This window comes from Chlorocebus sabaeus, chromosome 20 (genome assembly GCF_047675955.1).
Source record: "Chlorocebus sabaeus isolate Y175 chromosome 20, mChlSab1.0.hap1, whole genome shotgun sequence".
NCBI classification, from domain to species: domain Eukaryota; kingdom Metazoa; phylum Chordata; class Mammalia; order Primates; family Cercopithecidae; genus Chlorocebus; species Chlorocebus sabaeus.
This window is the reverse complement of record NC_132923.1, coordinates 17,182,891-17,189,125: the sequence shown is the minus strand read 5'-3', so window position 1 is coordinate 17,189,125 and position 6,235 is coordinate 17,182,891. Positions and strand designations below refer to the sequence as shown.

At 42.2% G+C, this 6,235-nt stretch overlaps 1 pseudogene; it reads right to left on the bottom strand.

Annotated features, from left to right (window-relative positions):
* Window positions 1-4,038: 4,038 nt before the first annotated feature.
* LOC103224101 (glyceraldehyde-3-phosphate dehydrogenase pseudogene) lies at window positions 4,039-5,076 on the bottom strand (annotated as a pseudogene).
* Window positions 5,077-6,235: the final 1,159 nt, after the last annotated feature.

Sequence of the window (6,235 nt, the reverse complement as noted above, 5' to 3'; positions counted from 1 at the left end):
TGTTCTCCATTGCTCAGAACGTGGGAAAAGGAATGCCCACAGTAAACTGAAGAGATGCCTATAAAAATCTCAGAAGGAATCTCTTCAATTCTGAAAATGTCTTACATTTGGAATGCAATCTGATAGAAAGACAGGCGTAAGACCTGAACAGACACCCACCAAAGAAGATACATGGATTACAAAAAAGCATATGAAAAGATACTAAACATCATATGTCATTACAGAATTGCAAACTAAAAAATACCACTGCACACCCATTAGTATGGTGATAATCCATAACACTGACAACACCAAAAGCCAGCAAGAATGTGGAGCATTAGGAATGCTCATCCATTGCTGGTGGGGATGCAAAATGGTACAGTTTGTAAGGCAGTTTGGCAGTTTCTTATAAAGCTGTACATATTCTTAACACATTGTCCAGCAATCATGCTCTATTGCATTTACACAAATAAATAAGAGACTTATATCCACATAAAAAAGTACTTTTAGGTTAGATCGTTATAGCAGTTTTATTGATGATTATTGAAACTTGGAAGCAGTCAAATCATCCTTCAATAGTTGAATGGATAGTGGAATATTATTCAGTACTAAAAAAGTAAGAGCTATCAAGCCATAAAAGGACATGGGGGAAACATAAATGTATATTACTAGATGCAAGAAACCAAAATGAACAGGCTACGTGCAGTGTGATTCCAAATACATGACATTCTGGAAAAGGCAAAACCTTGGAGACAGTAAAAAGTCAATGGCTGTAGGAGTCAAGATGTACATAGGGATGAATAGGCAGAGCACAGAGGATTTTTAGGACAGATGATACTAAAACGGTGTTTACATGTCAGTATACATTTGTCAAAATTCAGAGAATGTGAAAGACCAAGAGTAAACTGTGGACTTTGAGTGATAAAGATGTGTCAATGCAAATCAATTGATTGTACAAAATGTACCATTCTGGTGCAGGATGTTGATAGTGGGGGAGTCTGTGTATGTGTGGGAGTGGGAGTATATGAGAACTCTCTGCACTTTCCCTCAATTTTGTTGTGAAGCTAAAACTGTTATATAAAATAAAGTCTATTTTAAAGATTAAATGAGAACATATAAGTAAAGCACCTTATATATAGTGAAGGACTCAATTAATATATTAGAGCTCATATGTAGAGCTTTCTATATGCAAGGAGATGTCCCATATGACCTCTTGGTCTGATCTCAACTGATTTTTCCTTAAAATAAACATCTGGAATGAACTTGCTGGGTCAAGTGTGTGAAAGTTTAAAATATTTTGTCAAATACTCACCAAAAATTTGCATAAACTTACACTTCCACAAAGAACACGCCTGTCTCCCCACATCTTCCCCAACACATAGAAACTTCAGTGAATCTAACATTTGCTAAACCACTTGTAGTTTTCAAACTGAGTTTAACTAAGGGTGAATATTCTTTGTAATGCAAGAGAAATCCCCAAGGAAAGAAGGTAGCTTGTTGAAAGTATGAGACTCTACCTTTTTCTTTTCTTTCTTTCTTTATTTTATTTTATTTTTTTTTTTGAGATGGAGTCTCCCTCTGTCACCCAAGCTGGAGTGCAGTGGCACAATCTCGGCCCACCGCAACATCTGCCTCCTGGGTTCTAGCAATTCTCCTGCCTCAATAAGCTGGGATTACAGGCACGTGCCACCACGCCTACCTAATATTTTTGCATTTTTAGTAGAGATGGGGTTTCACCATGTTGGCCACACTGGTTTCACACTCCTGACCTCAGGTGATCCACCTACCATGGCCTCCCAAAATGCTGGAATTACAGGTGTGAGCCACTGCACCTGGCATTTTTTTTTTTCTTAAGCATCGGAGTTCCAAGAACTCTGGGATTGGCACAAAGTTCTGATTTCCTCAGAAGACTCAACTAGCGAAATATCTCCTTTCAAGCTCACTTACATAGTTGTTGGAAGATTCACTTCCTCGAAACTTATTGGACCAAGAACCTCAGTTCCCCTTTGACTGTTGGCTGCCCTCAGTTCATTGCCATATTGTCCTCTCCAGCATGGCAACTTGCTTCATCCAGCCCAATGAGAAACAGGAAATGTAAAATCAAGATAGAAGTAACAATCTTTTCTAACCTAATCATGGAAATAACATTCCATCATTTTTGTCTTATCATACTGATTAAAAGCAAGTTACTAGGGTCAGCCCCCACACAAGGGAATGAATACGAAGAAGTAGAAATCACTGGAGTCACCTTAGAGGCTGGCTACCATACCATCATTGTCATCCTCTGGAGCACCTGGTTGAATGGTATCTATGTGACCTTCCCAAAATAACTGACACACAGAGAATTAAGTAGGACATGGAAAAGAGATTTTGCTAAAGCCTTCTCCTTCCTCACTCCAAAGGCCTTGCTGGGAAAGACAGCCAAGTTGAGCTCGTATAAACCAAAAGCTCTGCCCCCAGCTCTCCCTGTATGGTGGAGGGAATGGCCCATTTTTCCTTACTTCTAAAAACTGACTCTTCAAGTACCCTTCAAATACCTGGGATCCTACTTATATCCATGTTTTAGATGGGAGGAAAATTGCTTCTCCTTGGCAAACAGCTTTGGCCTGGGCAGTGGTCTCAGAAGCACTAAGACATTCAAGAGTCCTTGATTGTTCACTCATCCTTCCTTTCATTATTCAATAAACATTTATGAAGTTTATATTATGTGTCAGATGTTGTGCAAATTCTTATGGTGATAAAAAGATGCATGAGACACAGGTGCTTTATCGAGTCAAACACTCAAAAGTGTTTGAACATTTGCTCTGTACAAGGTGCTGAGGATTTATAAAGGCAGCAGTCCAGTTTTAAGACAACACAACAAAAACAAACTCTTGACTCCACTGGCTGTAACACCTTTTTACTGAGATCTTCATGGCACAACTTCTTGAACAGGTGTTTATTAATAGTCACTCTCTTCACTTTTTTTTCTATTCCTCAACACACAGATGAATTGTGGTTTGGACTTTCCAATTGAACTTTCAACCCAACAGTTCCTGGAAATTTCTCGTACCAAATTACTTAAGATGTTGTCAAAATCAATAATCAATTATTTTCCTATTGCATTTGATACATCAGCAGCATCCAACATAGTGGCCCACACTCTTCTTGAAACACTTTATTTGCTTGACTTTTACAAGGCCATCTCCTCCTAATTTTCCTCCTACCTGCTACCAACTCCTACTCAGTATATTTAGCTGGTCCCTTCTTCTCTGTTCAACTTCTAAATGTTGATGTATCTATTCCAGGATTCAGTCCAGGAACTTTCCCCTTTATCCATGAATATTCTTACCATAGCTTATTTCATCTATTCCTGTGCCTTTAAAAATTATTCTATGTTACTGATGTCCAAATTGGCCTCTCTAGGACTATAACACAAGGGGTGTAATTATCCTAAAGTAACCCAGGAATTTAATAAGCTGGCCTAGAAGAGGGATTTCCTTTTCCCAACATGAGGGGCTGTGCCTAATATAGCTCCCTGTACAATGGGTGGCTTCCTCCCCTAAGAAAATGGAAACTCTTTGCATGAGGCCCAAGGACTCTAGATGCTGGGCAGTTGAGTTTCCCAGACAATCTTGTGAACAGTTGGCACCTAAATCCAGACTGTTTCACACAAACAGCCTGTGTGTTCCTCCATTGTTAAAGCTGTGTCCTTGTGCTTACATGACCAAAAAAAAAAAAGTTATAATAAGGGAGACCAGTGTTCCTATACTGGAATGCAGACTTCCATGGTGAGCCCATCATTTCCTGACCATTTATGCCTTAGCATAAAATAGGATAGAGAAATCATGCTGTCTGATCTTTTTCTGATCAGTAGTATTTGTGAGTTTTCTAATATAGCATTTTCTTGGCCTAGTACATACAGGGGACTTTATGGATGGTACAGGGCAAGGTAGGGTTCCCTAGGCCCCTCCCTCTTCAGGGATTCTGCATGGAAACTGTGAGAAGGGGAGATTCTCAGTGTGGTGGGGGACTGAGTGTGGCAGAGACTCCCCAGCACCTGAGGACCTCTCTTTTCCTCTCATGCTTTCACTGGGGCTGGTGGTCCAGAGGTCTTACTCCTTGGAGGCCGTCTGGGCCATGAGGCTCACCACTCTGTTGCTGTAGACAAATTCATTGTCATACCAGGAAATGAGCTTGAGAAAGTGTCATTGAGGGCACTGCCAGTCCCAGGATCAAAGGTGGAAGAGTGGGTGTCAATGGCTACGTTGGAGGAGACAACCTAGTACTCAGTGTAGCACATGATGCCCTTGAGGGGACCCTCTGATGCTGCTTCATTACCTTCTTGATGTTATATTTGGCAGGTTTTTCCAGATGGCAGGTTACGTCCATAACCAGCATGTTGGTGGTGGGTACATGGAAGGTCATGCCAGTGAGCTTCCTGTTCAGCCCATGGATCTCATTGCCCACAGTCTTGACAGTGCCAGTAGATGCAAGAATGATGTTCTGGAGAGCTCTGTGGTGATGATACCACAGTTTCACGAAGGGGCATCCACAGTCTTCTCTGTAGCAGTGATAGTGTTGACTGTGGTCACAAATCCTTCCAATATACCAAAATTGTCATGAATGATCTTGGCTAGAGGTGCTATACAGTTGGTGGAACAGGAGGCATTGCTGATGTTCTTGAGGCTGTTTTCATACTTCTCGTGGTTCTCACCCATTACAAACATGGTGGTATTAGCAGATGGGGCAGAGATGTTGACCCTTTTAGCTCAACCCTGCAAGTGATCCCCAGCCTTCTCCGTGGCAGTGAAGACACTAGTGGACTCTATGACGTACTCAGTTCCAGAACCACCCTATTTGATTTTGGTGGGATCTAGCTTTTGGATGATGGTGGTGGGATTTCCATTGATGACAAGCTTCCTGTTCTCAGCCTTGATGGTCCTGTGGAATTTGTCATAGGTGGACTCATACTGGAACATGTAGACCATGTAGTTGAGCTCTATGAAGGGGTCACTGATGGTAACAATATTTACTTTATCAGAGTTATAAGTAGCCCTGGTGACCCAGCACCCGAATAAAGCCAAATCCGTTGACTTATGCCTTCATTTTCACCATGGTGCCTCAGGGATGTGGCTGGCTCTGCACAAAAAGATGACACTGTCTGTCAAATGGGAGAAGCAGAAAGCTACAGCATATTATTTAACCCATAATTATCATACTGAGAAATTCTTCACACGCTCAGATGCCAATAGGTGGTGACTCAGATGAGCATCACTTGACATAGCATGCTGACTTTCCCTGAGCATGTGGACAATTCAGTTGTCTCATTATCGCTTGGTTAAAAGACTATGCTTTTCCCCATTGAATTTAGTATTGTTAAGATCAATTGCCCATATGAATCCAGGCCATTAACACAGACATACACAAAAATTCCCTCATAATAAATTATAGGCTTAAATGTAAAGGCTAAATTATACACCTCTTAGAAGAAAACATAGAGTAGCATATTCATGATCTTGAATTAGGCAAAAACCCAACTTTTCCTGGTTAAAAAAAGAGTTTAAAAATGAGACACGATCAAAACTAAAAATGTTGCACTTAAAGACATCAAAAGAAAATGAAAGGATGAGCCACAGACTGAGAAAAAAAAATCGAATCATATGTTTGATAAAGGACTTATATCCAGGGTAAAAAATATATTTACGGGGGGCGGAGCAAGATGGCCGAATAGGAACAGCTCCAGTCTCCAACTCCCAGCGCGAGCGACACAGAAGACCGGCGATTTCTGCATTTTCAACTGAGGTACTGGGTTCATCTCACTGGGGAGTGCCAGACGATTGGTGCTGGTCAGCTGCTGCAGCCCGACCAGCGAGAGCTGAAGCAGGGCGAGGCATTGCCTCACCTGGAAAGCGCAAGGGGGAAGGGAATCCCTTTTCCTAGCCAGGGGAACTGAGACACACAACACCTGGAAAATCGGGTAACTCCCACCCCAATACTGCGCTTTAAGCAGACAGGCACACCAGGAGATCATATCCCACACCTGGCCGGGAGTGTCCCACACCCACGGAGCCTCCCTCATTGCTAGCACAGCAGTCTGTGATCTACCGGCAAGGCAGCAGCGAGGCTGGGGGAGGGGCGCCCGCCATTGCTGAGGCTTAAGTAGGTAAACAAAGCTGCTGGGAAGCTCGAACTGGGTGGAGCTCACAGCAGCTCAAGGAAACCTGCCTGTCTCTGTAGACTCCACCTCTGGGGACAGGGCACAGTAAATAATAAC